General features: G+C 44.1%; 2 long non-coding RNA genes across 2 annotated transcripts; one reads left to right on the top strand and one right to left on the bottom strand.

Moving 5' to 3' along the window:
* Positions 1–2,727: 2,727 nt before the first annotated feature.
* On the bottom strand, positions 2,728–4,777 carry LOC118938875. Its single transcript, XR_005036253.1, has 2 exons — positions 4,102–4,777; positions 2,728–3,946 (listed from the first exon to the last, which is right to left on the bottom strand). It is a non-coding gene; the product is annotated as an uncharacterized LOC118938875 (long non-coding RNA).
* On the top strand, positions 3,600–6,925 carry LOC118938874. The gene is made up of 2 exons (XR_005036252.1): positions 3,600–3,707; positions 3,776–6,925. It is a non-coding gene; the product is annotated as an uncharacterized LOC118938874 (long non-coding RNA).
* Positions 6,926–13,526: the final 6,601 nt, after the last annotated feature.

Below are 13,526 nucleotides of genomic sequence, written 5' to 3'. Positions count from 1 at the left end.
TCTGGGGCATTACTGAATCAAGACCTTCTGGCATATCCAAACTTGTATCAACTGTTGTTGTCGTTCACTAAACGATAATAACAACAAGCATCGATATTCTACTAAAAGTGACTGAACAGAGCTCATGTCTCTGGCTGTATTATGGGAATGATAGTGTATTTGACATCGTCACAGACATAACTGTCTAAAGAACGAGCTCTACTGCACTAGTAAGTCCCCAACCGTCCCCTTCCACACTCACCCCTGTCTCTCCCTGCCTGGCTGTTTGTTTGTTTGTTTGTCTGTCTCCCTGTCTGTCTGTCTGTCTGTCTGTCTGTTTGCCTACCTTCCTGCCTGCCTGCCTGCCTGTCTGTCTGTCTGTCTGTCTGTCTGTCTGTCTGCCTGCCTGCCTACCTGCCTGCCTGCCTGCCTGCCCGTCTGTCTGTCTGCCTGCCTGCCTGCCTGTCTGTCTGCCTGTCTGCCTGTCTGTCTGTCTGTCTGTCTGTCTGTCTGTCTGTCTGTCTGCCTGCCTGCCTGTCTGTCTGTCTGTCTGTCTGCCTGTCTGTCTGTCTGTCTGTCTGTCTGTCTGTCTGTCTGTCTGTCTGTCTGTCTGTCTGTCTGTCTGTCTGTCTGTCTGTCTGTCTGTCTGTCTGTCTGTCTGCACAGAGCTACTCAGCATTCATCTCAACATGATGTCTGTGTCCCAAATGACACGGTAGTAGACCAGGACCCACAGGGTGCCATTTGGGAGGCAGAAAAGAGCATTATGAACGTTATGATAGCCAAAGGCATTAGTCACTTTGCATGCAAGCAAAATGGCAGCCCTCTGCTTCTGTTTTGGAGGGCGAGAGAAAGAGCATAGGAGAGATGGAAAGAAGTAGAGAGGGAGTGAGGGAGTTGGAGCACGACAGAGTGCCAGCCGGCCGGGATGTAGGAAGGAAGGAGGGAGAGGAAATTAATGCTGTGTTGTAACGTTTCATGTTTCAGCTGGCTGTAGAGGCTTACCTGCTATGTTGTAACATTTCATGTTTCAGCTGGCTGTAGGGGCTTACCTGCTATGTTGTAACGTTTCATGTTTCAGCTGGCTGTAGAGGCTTACCTGCTGTGTTGTAACATTTCATGTTTCAGCTGGCTGTAGGGGCTTACCTGCTATGTTGTAACGTTTCATGTTTCAGCTGGCTGTAGAGGCTTACCTGCTGTGTTGTAACATTTCATGTTTCAGCTGGCTGTAGAGGCTTACCTGCTATGTTGTAACGTTTCATGTTTCAGCTGGCTGTAGAGGCTTACCTGCTGTGTTGTAACATTTCATGTTTCAGCTGGCTGTAGAGGCTTACCTGCTATGTTGTAACATTTCATGTTTCAGCTGGCTGTAGGGGCTTACCTGCTATGTTGTAACGTGTCACGTTTCAGCTGGCTGTAGAGGCTTACCTGCTATGTTGTAATGTTTCATGTTTCAGCTGGCTGTAGAGGCTTACCTGCTATGTTGTAACATTTCATGTTTCAGCTGGCTGTAGAGGCTTACCTGCTATGTTGTAACGTGTCATGTTTCAGCTGGCCGTAGAGGCTTGCCTGCTAAGATGTGGGACACCATGGATGGATGGACAGTACAGTGTAGTACGACAGCTGGCTGTAGAGGCTTACCTGCTAAGATGTGGGACACCATGGATGGATGGACAGTACAGTGTAGTATGACAGCTGGCTGTAGAGGCTTACCTGCTAAGATGTGGGACACCATGGATGGATGGACAGTACAGTGTAGTATGACAGCTGGCTGTAGATGCCTGCTAAGATGTGGGACACCATGGATGGATGGACAGTACAGTGTAGTAGGACTATTTATTTAGTCCTGCTCTTGATAATATGTATGACGAGACACATGTCAACTTGCCTTTGGCTTGAATGAGAGACACAGTCAAAAGAGGCACTTGAAAGACTGTATGTTTTTAATTGGCTGGTTTTCAGACCTATATGATATAAATATAGATTGTGCACTTATTAATTGAAAGCATCCTTTTCAACAGGTTTCCATGTTGGGATAGTTCCTGTACCAGCTGCCTAAAGCACTAGAATGTTCTCTATTTGTTTATTTAGTTTCTCACTACATTGTTCTATGTTCTATATTTGTTTATTTAGTTGACCGCTTGCTGAGTGATAAAGGGTGTAGATATAGGGTGTTAATCTGATATGATTCAACACCTCTCCGATACAGTTTTATTATAGGGTGTTAATCTGATATGATTCAACACCTCTCCAATACAGTTTTATTATAGGGTGTTAATCTGATATGATTCAACACCTCTCCGATACAGTTTTATTATAGGGTGTGAATCTGATATGATTCAACACCTCTCCAATACAGTTTTATTATAGGGTGTGAATCTGATATGATTCAACACCTTTCCAATACAGTTTTATTATAGGGTGTGAATCTGATATGATTCAACACCTCTCCAATACAGTTTTATTATAGGGTGTGAATCTGATATGATTCAACACCTCTCCAATACAGTTTTATTATAGGGTGTGAATCTGAAATGATTCAACACCTCTCCAATACAGTTTTATTATAGGGTGTGAATCTGATATGATTCAACACCTCTCCAATACAGTTTTATTATAGGGTGTGAATCTGATATGATTCAACACCTCTCCAATACAGTTTTATTATAGGGTGTTAATCTGATATGATTCAACACCTCTCCAATACAGTTTTATTATAGGGTGTGAATCTGATATGATTCAACACCTCTCCAATACTGCCATGGGTGTCTCAGTGCAGTCCAGCCTAAGCATAGCATCAGTAGAGTCCTGCTCTACGGTTAAACTACACTATATTACTGGCATGCATGAAGCAAAAAGGATAATCACACTTACGATGATTAACCAATGACAGCAAACATGTACCGTAAAGCCACTCCTCCCCCCCAATGATAGCAAACATGTACCGTAAAGCCACGCCCTCCCCCAATGACAGCAAACATGTACCGTAAAAACATCTACCAGCTGAACTAGGCTGGTCTGGTTAAACATCTACCAGCTGAACTAGTCTGGTCTGGTTAAACATCTACCAGCTGAACTAGGCTGGTCTGGTTAAACATCTAGCAGCTGAACTAGGCTGGTCTGGTTAAACATCTACCAGCTGAACTAGGCTGGTCTAGGGTGGTCTGGTTAAACATCTACCAGCTGAACTAGGCTGGTCTGGTTAAACATCTAGCAGCTGAACTAGGCTGGTCTGGTTAAACATCTACCAGCTGAACTAGGCTGGTCTAGGGTGGTCTGGTTAAACATCTACCAGCTGAACTAGGCTGGTCTGGTTAAACATCTAGCGGCTGAACTAGGCTGGTCTGGTTAAACATCTAGCAGCTGAACTAGGCTGGTCTGGTTAATCATCTAGCAGCTGAACTAGGCTGGTCTAGGCTGGTCTGGTTAAACATCTACCAGCTGAACTAGGCTGGCCTGGTTAAACATATAGCGGCTGTACTAGGCTGGTCTAGGGTGGTCTGGTTAAACATCTACCAGCTGAACTAGGCTGGTCTAGGCTGGTCTGGTTAAACATCTACCAGCTGAACTAGGCTGGTCTGGTTAAACATCTACCAGCTGAACTAGGCTGGTCTAGGCTGGTCTGGTTAAACATCTACCAGCTGAACTAGGCTGGTCTGGTTAAACATCTACCAGCTGAACTAGGCTGGTCTAGGCTGGTCTGGTTAAACATCTACCAGCTGAACTAGGTTGGTCTGGTTAAACATCTACCAGCTGAACTAGGCTGGTCTGGTTAAACATCTAGCAGCTGAACTAGGCTGGTCTAGGCTGGTCTGGTTACAAATCCACCAAAGCTGCCAAACGGATCATAAATCAAAGCCAGCGAGGTACAAGTTGGGTCAGCCCTATGGTAGGAATCAGGTATTAGTGTCCTGGCTGTGTGTCACCCTCCTGAGTAGGACCCAGTACCTGGCACTCCATACCAGACCTCATGTTCTACCAGATAAATCTCCTATAGTACCAGACCCCATGTTCTACCAGATTAGTCCTGCTTTAGTACCAGACCCCAAGTTCTACCAGATTAGTCCTCCTATAGTACCAGACCCCATGTTCTAACAGATTAGTCCTCCTATAGTACCAGACCTCATGTTCTACCAGATAAGTCTCCTATAGTACCAGACCCCATGTTCTACCAGATTAGTCCTGCTTTAGTACCAGACCCCACGATCTACCAGATAAGTCCTCCATTAGTACCACATTCTACCAGATTAGTCCTCCTATAGTACCAGACCCCATGTTCTACCAGATTAGTCCTCCTATAGTACCATGTTATACCAGATTAGTCCTCCTATAGTACCAGACCCCTTGTTCTACCAGATTAGTCCTCCTATAGTACCAGACCCCATGCTCTACCAGATTAGTCCTCCTTTAGTACCATGTTCTACCAGATTAGTCCTCCTATAGAACCATGTTCTGCCAGATTAGTCCTCCTATAGTACCATGTTCTTCCAGATTAGTCCTCCTATAGAACCATGTTTTACCAGATTAGTCCTCCTATAGTACCATGTTCTTCCAGATTAGTCCTCCTTTAGTTCCAGACCCCATGTTCTACCAGATTAGTCCTCCTATAGTAAGTACCATGTTCTGCCAGATTAGTCCTCCTATAGAACCATTTTCTACCAGATTAGTCCTCCTTTAGTTCCAGACCCCATGTTCTACCAGGTTAGTCCTCCTATAGTACCATGTTCTACCAGATTAGTCCTCCTTTAGTACCCTATTCTACCAGACTAGTCATCCTATCGTACCAGACCCCATGTTCGTCCAGATTAGTCCTCCTGTAGTACCATGTTCCACCAGGTTAGTCCTCCTATAGAACCATGTTCTACCAGGTAGTCCTCCTATAGTACCATGTTCCACCAGATTAGTCCTCCTATAGAACCATTTTCTACCAGATTAGTCCTCCTATAGTACCATATTCTACCAGATTAGTCCTCCTATAGAACCATCTTCTACCAGATTAGTCCTCCTTTAGTTCCAGACCCCATGTTCTACCAGGTTAGTCCTCCTATAGTACCATGTTCTACCAGATTAGTCCTCCTTTAGTACCCTGTTCTACCAGACTAGTCCTCCTATCGTACCAGACCCCATGTTCGTCCAGATTAGTCCTCCTGTAGTACCATGTTCTACCAGGTTAGTCCTCCTATAGAACCATGTTCTACCAGGTTAGTCCTCCTATAGAACCATGTTCTACCAGATTAGTCCTCCTATAGTACCATGTTCTACCAGATTAGTCCTCCTATAGTACCATGTTCTACCAGATTAGTCCTCCTATAGTACCAGACCCCATGTTCTACCAGGTAGTCCTCCTATAGTACCATGTTCCACCAGATTAGTCCTCCTATAGAACCATTTTCTACCAGATTAGTCCTCCTATAGTACCATATTCTACCAGATTAGTCCTCCTATAGAACCATCTTCTACCAGATTAGTCCTCCTTTAGTTCCAGACCCCATGTTCTACCAGGTTAGTCCTCCTATAGTACCATGTTCTACCAGATTAGTCCTCCTTTAGTACCCTGTTCTACCAGACTAGTCCTCCTATCATACCAGACCCCATGTTCGTCCAGATTAGTCCTCCTGTAGTACCATGTTCTACCAGGTTAGTCCTCCTATAGAACCATGTTCTACCAGATTAGTCCTCCTTTAGTTCCAGACCCCATGTTCTACCAGACTAGTCCTCCTATCGTACCAGACCCCATGTTCGTCCAGATTAGTCCTCCTTTAGTACCCTGTTCTACCAGACTAGTCCTCCTATCGTACCAGACCCCATGTTCTACCAGATTAGTCCTCCTTTACTACCATGTTCTACCAGATTAGTCCTCCTATAGAACCATGTTCTACCAGATTAGTCCTCCTATAGAACCATGTTCTACCAGATTAGTCCTACTAGGTATTGGATGAAAGAAAAACCATATCTGGTGTGTATGGTGCTGTGTGGAAACAGTGGATTATCTAGTGTGTATGGTGCTGTGTGGAAACAGTGGATTATCTAGTGTGTATGGTGCTGTGTGGAAACAGTGGATTATCTAGTGTGTATGGTGCTGTGTGGAAACAGTGGATTATCTAGTGTGTATGGTGCTGTGTGGAAACAGTGGATTATCTAGTGTGTATGGTGCTGTGTGGAAACAGTGGATTATCTGGTGTGTATGGTGCTGTGTGGAAATAGTGGATTATCTATGAGTGTGTATGGTGCTGGTATGGTGTGTATGGTGCTGTGTGGAAACAGTAGATTAACTAGTGTGTATGGTGCTGTGTGGAGACAGTGGATTATCTAGTGTGTATGGTGCTGTGTGGAGACAGTGGATTATCTAGTGTGTATGGTGCTGTGTGGAAACTGTAAATGATCTAGTGTGTATGGTGCTGTGTGGAAACTGTGGATTATCTAGTGTGTATGGTGCTGTGTGGAAACAGTGGATTATCTAGTGTGTATGGTGCTGTGTGGAAATAGTGGATTATCTAGTGTGTATGGTGCTGTGTGGAAACTGTGGATTATCTAGTGTGTATGGTGCTGTGTGGAAACTGTGGATTATCTAGTGTGTATGGTGCTGTGTGGAAACTGTGGATTATCTAGTGTGTATGGTGCTGTGTGGAAACTGTGGATTATCTAGTGTGTATGGTGCTGTGTGGAAACTGTGGATTATCTAGTGTGTATGGTGCTGTGTGGAAACAGTGGATTATCTAGTGTGTATGGTGCTGTGTGGAAATAGTGGATTATCTAGTGTGTATGGTGCTGTGTGGAAACTGTGGATTATCTAGTGTGTATGGTGCTGTGTGGAAACTGTGGATTATCTAGTGTGTATGGTGCTGTGTGGAAACTGTGGATTATCTAGTGTGTATGGTGCTGTGTGGAAACTGTGGATTATCTAGTGTGTATGGTGCTGTGTGGAAACTGTGGATTATCTAGTGTGTATGGTGCTGTGTGGAAACAGTAGATGATCTAGTGTGTATGGTGCTGTGTGGAGACAGTGGATTATCTATGATGTATGGTGCTGTGTGGAAACAGTGAGTCGTAGGAGCCTTTCAGTTGAAGAAATAATCCATAATGCCAGATCCAGATTTACCTAAATTGTCCTGCCAGATTATGAATTTATTTAAAATGTTTATCTTTGTTTAAATATTAACATCAGGGTACTCAGGCAGACGGGATAATTCTTCCTCTTCTATTTGATCATGTTTTTTAGAGTACAGTTGGCCAAAGCTCGAGACAGATCTGTACTTTTTAATAACTTGTAAAGCACCCAAACACCATTCAAGGGACCAAATGTAGTGGGGGGGGGGGTGGGGGGGGTTTAGAGCCTGTGTTTTGATTAGCGTTTTGGTTACGAGCACAAAAGGTGGTGTGACGATGACTACGTCATAATCCCAAATGGTACCCTATTCCCTACACAGTGCACTACTTTTAGTGCACTACTTTTAGTGTACTATATAGGGGAGAGGGTGCCACTTGGGATACAGATCCTATGCTAGAAGACACTCCCAATACACTGTATAGTCCAATATGTGGAAAAAGCACCGTTTCTGAGGGGAGAATTCACATCTTTGGATACCTTTTCAAAACAAACGACGTGGTACCATATGTCTGTGTATATACTGTGTTGATCATGACATCATGATGATTGACATGCGATATGGGGTGGGGGGGGCGGGACCAACGACAAAAGGTTCAGGCGGAAGCTTTTGGTTTTGTTAACCATTTACAACACAACATTTTGGGGATGAGTGTATTGTCTGATTCGTTTATGAAGTCGGAAATATATATAATATATAAGTTATATATATAAATATATATAATATATAAGTTATATATATAAATATATATAATATATAAGTTATATATATAAATATATATAATATATAAGTTATATATATAAATATATATAATATATAAGTTATATATATAAATATATATAATATATAAGTTATATATATAAATATATATAATATATAAGTTATATATATAAATATATATAATATATAAGTTATATATATAAATATAGATAATATATAAGTTATATATATAAATATATATAATATATAAGTTATATATATAAATATATATAATATATAAGTTATATATATAAATATATATAATATATAAGTTATATAAATATAGATAATATATAAGTTATATAAATATATATAATATATAAGTTATATATATATAATATATAATATATTTGATTTCTGTTGTTTTCTTAAACCCTTAACCCGAGATGTTTAATTATATAAATCACCTACGTTGGTCCTACTGACACTGACATTTGTATTTTCTTATCAAGGTTGTCAGAAAAAATAAAATATATGTATTATATATTTTTTTGTCTCTACACTTCTATAACTTTATCTTATTCCATACCAGAATGATGCGATGTATTGGATAGCTCTGGTCCTCGGTGTTACCACATGTCCCTCCATGAAGACATATATCTAATGCCCTGGACCAGAGCTATGTATTAGATAGCTCTGGTCCACGGTGTTACCACACTTCCTTCCATGGAGACATATACATAATGCCCTGGACCAGAGCTATGTATTAGATAGCTCTGGTCCACGGTGTTACCACACGTCCTTCCATGGAGACATATACATAATGCCCTGGACCAGAGCTATGTATTAGATAGCTCTGGTCCACGGTGTTACCACACGTCCTTCCATGAAGACATATATATATAATGCCCTGGACCAGAGCTATGTATTGGATAGCTCTGGTCCACGGTGTTACCACACGTTCCTCCATGAAGACATATATATATAATGCCCTGAACCAGAGCGATGTATTGGATAGCTCTGGTCCACGGTGTTACCACACGTTCCTCCATGAAGACATATATATATAATGCCCTGAACCAGAGCGATGTATTGGATAGCTCTGGTCCACGGTGTTCCCACACGTCCCTCCATGAAAACATATATATAATGCCCTGGACCAGAGCGATGTATTAGATAGCTCTGGTCCACGGTGTTACCACACGTCCTTCCATGAAGACATATATATATAATGCCCTGGACCAGAGCTATGTATTGGATAGCTCTGGTCCACGGTGTTACCACACGTTCCTCCATGAAGACATATATATATAATGCCCTGGACCAGAGCTATGTATTGGATAGCTCTGGTCCACGGTGTTACCACACGTCCTTCCATGAAGACATATATATATAATGCCCTGAACCAGAGCGATGTATTGGATAGCTCTGGTCCACGGTGTTACCACACGTCCTTCCATGAAGACATATATGATAATAATGCCCTGGATCAAAGCTATGGTTATGGGCCCAGGGCCCATATGGGCCAGATAGGGCCCAGGTCAACAGTAGTGCACTATGTAGGGAATAGGATGCCGTTTGAGATACATCCTATGTCTTTTAAACTAAAAGCAATGATTTGTACAGTATACAATACAAAGTGTTAATACGATTTTAACTGCTGATATGTAAATGACTTGCTATGAGTGCACAAGTCATTTAATAAATTATTAAGATGTTATTGAACCTAAATAAGGTGTTTAAATATCTTTTTTTATATTCGTTGTATAAAAGATTCTGTTCTGTTGGAAACACGTCATTACGAAGCTTCCTTCATATTGGGTCATGTCTCGATTGGCACCCTATTCCCTATATAGTGCACTACTTTGGACCAGGACCTGCATAGAGAATAGGGTGCCAGGGCCCATAGGGTTCTGATCTAAAGTAGTGCACTATATAGGGAATAGGGTGCCAGGGCCCATAGGATTCTGATCTAAAGTAGTGCACTATATAGGGAATAGGGTGCCATTTGGGAAACAGACATTGTCTTCATAGCTCAGCAACGTTCGATTTTGCTCACGTTGGAACTACCGCATTGATCTTAAACCCATCAATCGATCTGATTATCCATATTACTCTGGCCTTCATCATTATCAGAAGGTTTCACACCCTCCGTCACATCATTTCTTATGGATGTACTACACTGTTTCAGTACATAGGAAACATAAACATCAAGAGAGACTAAATGTGCAGTTTATCTTTCTGATTCAGATGTATTGGTATGAACGCGATCCAATCCTCCTCCTGTCCCTGGTATGAACGCGATCCAATCCTCCTCCTGTCCCTGGTATGAACGCGATCCAATCCTCCACCTGTCCCTGGTATGAACGCGATCCAATCCTCCTCCTGTCCCTGGTATGAACGCGATCCAATCCTCCTCCTGTCCCTGGTATGAACGCGATCCAATCCTCCTCCTGTCCCTGGTATGAACGCGAGCCAATCCTCCTCCTGTCCCTGGTATGAACGCGATCCAATCCTCCTCCTGTCCCTGGTATGAACGCGATCCAATCCTCCTCCTGTCCCTGGTATGAACGCGATCCAATCCTCCTCCTGTCCCTGGTATGAACGCGATCCAATCCTCCTCCTGTCCCTGGTATGAACGCGATCCAATCCTCCTCCTGTCCCTGGTATGAACGCGATCCAATCCTCCTCCTGTCCCTGGTATGAATGCGATCCAATCCTCCACCTGTCCCTGGTATGAACGCGATCCAATCCTCCTCCTGTCCCTGGTATGAACGCGATCCAATCCTCCTCCTGTCCCTGGTATGAACGTGATCCAATCCTCCTCCTGTCCCTGGTATGAACGCGATCCAATCCTCCTGTCCCTGGTATGAACGCGATCCAATCCTCCTGTCCCTGGTATGAACGCGATCCAATCCTCCTCCTGTCCCTGGTATGAACGCGATCCAATCCTCCTCCTGTCCCTGGTATGAACGCGATCCAATCCTCCTCCTGTCCCTGGTATGAACGTGATCCAATCCTCCCCCTGTCCCTGGTATGAACGCGACCCAATCCTCCTCCTGTCCCTGGTATGAACGCGATCCAATCCTCCTGTCCCTGGTATGAACGTGATCCAATCCTCCCCCTGTCCCTGGTATGAACGCGATCCAATCCTCCTCCTGTCCCTGGTATGAACGCGATCCAATCCTCCTCCTGTCCCTGGTATGAACGCGATCCAATCCTCCTCCTGTCCCTGGTATGAACGCGATCCAATCCTCCTCCTGTCCCTGGTATGAACGATATCCAACCCCCCCCTGTCCCTGGTATGAACGCGATCCAATCCTCCTCCTGTCCCTGGTATGAACGCGATCCAATCCTCCTCCTGTCCCTGGTATGAACGCGATCCAATCCTCCTCCTGTCCCTGGTATGAACGCGATCCAATCCTCCTCCTGTCCCTGGTATGAACGCGATCCAATCCTCCTCCTGTCCCTGGTATGAACGCGATCCAATCCTCCTCCTGTCCCTGGTATGAATGATATCCAATCCCCCCCCTTCTGTCCCTAACAATCCCCCCCCCCCTCCTGTCCCTAACAATCCCCCCCCCTCCTGTCCCTAACAATCACCCCCCCCCTCCTGTCCCTAACAATCCCCCCCCCCTGTCCCTAACAATCCCCCCCCCCCCTCCTGTCCCTAACAATCCCCCCCCCTCCTGTCCCTAACAACCCCCCCCCCCCCATTCTGTCCCTAACAATCCCCCCCCCCCTCCCCTCCTGTCCCTAACAATCCTCCCTAGGCCAAAGCCACTTCCTGTCACGCCCCATCCTCAAAAAAACTGAAGTCCCAGTAGGAACCAGGCTGAAAACAAAAAACACTATTTCTTTAAATCCCTTGTTGTACTAGGGAACGGTTGATTTCTTCCATGGACCTTAAGGTGTGAAAGCTAACGAATGTCTGTCATTGTGTTAAATTGGTTCATTCAGGACACTGCTATACGGTACACTGTCTGTCATTGTGTTAAGTTGGTTCATTCAGGACACTGCTATACGGTACAATGTCTGTCATTGTGTTAAGTTGGTTCATTCAGGACACTGCTATATGGTACAATGTCTGTCATTGTGTTAAGTTGGTTCATTCAGGACACTACTATACGGTACAATGTCTGTCATTGTGTTAAGTTGGTTCATTCAGGACACTACTATACGGTACAATGTCTGTCATTGTGTTAAGTTGGTTCATTCAGGACACTGCTATACGGTACAATGTCTGTCATTATGTTAAGTTGGTGAAGAAGAAGGTATAGTCTGGAAATGATGAGGTCCTCGTTTTGATCACTTTTGGAATCTCATCATATAAAAAACATTTCAATAAATTACTAAAAGTCTGATTTCTGCTTATTGATTCAAAAAGTGTGTGTGTGTTACCGTTAACCTCCTTAAAGATAATGCTGTAAGACACAATCATTACCGTTAACCTCCTTAAGGATAATGCTGTAAGACACAATCATTACCGTTAACCTCCTTAAAGATAATGCTGTAAGACACAATCATTACCGTTAACCTCCTTAAGGATAATGCGGTAAGACACAATCATTACCCATAACCCCCTTTGGGATAATGCTGTAAGACACAATCATTACCTATAACCTCCTTAAGGATAATGCTGTAAGACACAATCATTACCCATAACCCCCTTTGGGATAATGCTGTAAGACACAATCATTACCTATAACCTCCTTTAGGATAATTCTGTAAAGCCTCAATCGTGACCTTTCATCTCGTTTAGGGTAATGCTGCGAAGCCACAAACAAACAAAGAGTGATTCTAGGTGGAAGTCACCCTGCCTCTCTTCCTGTCTGCCTTACTGACCCTGCCAACAGTCTGGTCAGAGTGACTGCCATGGACACCTGTAGCCAGGCCAGAGTGACTGCCATGGACACCTGTAGTCAGGCCAGAGTGACTGCCATGGACACCTGTAGTCAGGCCAGAGTGGCTACCATGGACACCTGTAGTCAGGCCAGAGTGACTGCCATGGACACCTGTAGTCAGGCCAGAGTGACTACCATGGACACCTGTAGCCAGGCCAGAGTGACTGCCATGGACACCTGTAGCCAGGCCAGAGTGACTGCCATGGACACCTGTAGTCAGGCCAGAGTGACTACCATGGACAGCTGTAGCCAGGCCAGAGTGATTACCATGGACACCTGTAGCCAGGCCAGAGTGATTACCGTGGACACCAGCCTGGTCAGAGTGATTACCATGGACACCAGCCTCGTCAGAATGATTACCATGGACACCAGCCTGGTCAGAGTGACTAGCACGGTGGCACGAAAACACCCTGTGGCCCTCAGACTGGTTGTTTGCCATTCAATGCCAAAGTGTCCCTTTTGGACAGCAGCACAAACACAATATAGCTGACGGGTTCGCAGAAACACAGAGGAACACAAAGCAGCCAAACAGACACGTACTCTCAGACGCATATTATCGACGTGTCAGCGTCTCACCACTTTCTAAATACTACAACCCTGTGCTTCAGCGTCACACCACTCTCTAAATACTACTACGCTGTGCTTCAGCGTCACACCACTCTCTAAATACTACTACGCTGTGCTTCAGCGTCACACCACTCTCTAAATACTACTACGCCGTGCTTCAGCGTCACACCACTTTCTAAATACTACTACGCTGTGCTTCAGTGTCACACCACTTTCTAAATACTACTACGCTGTGCTTCAGCGTCACACCACTTTCTAAATACTACTACGC

The sequence above is a fragment of the Oncorhynchus mykiss genome, chromosome 15, assembly GCF_013265735.2.
Source record: "Oncorhynchus mykiss isolate Arlee chromosome 15, USDA_OmykA_1.1, whole genome shotgun sequence".
In the NCBI taxonomy this organism is placed as follows: Eukaryota; Metazoa; Chordata; class Actinopteri; order Salmoniformes; family Salmonidae; genus Oncorhynchus; species Oncorhynchus mykiss.
This window is presented reverse-complemented; position numbering and strand designations above follow the sequence as displayed.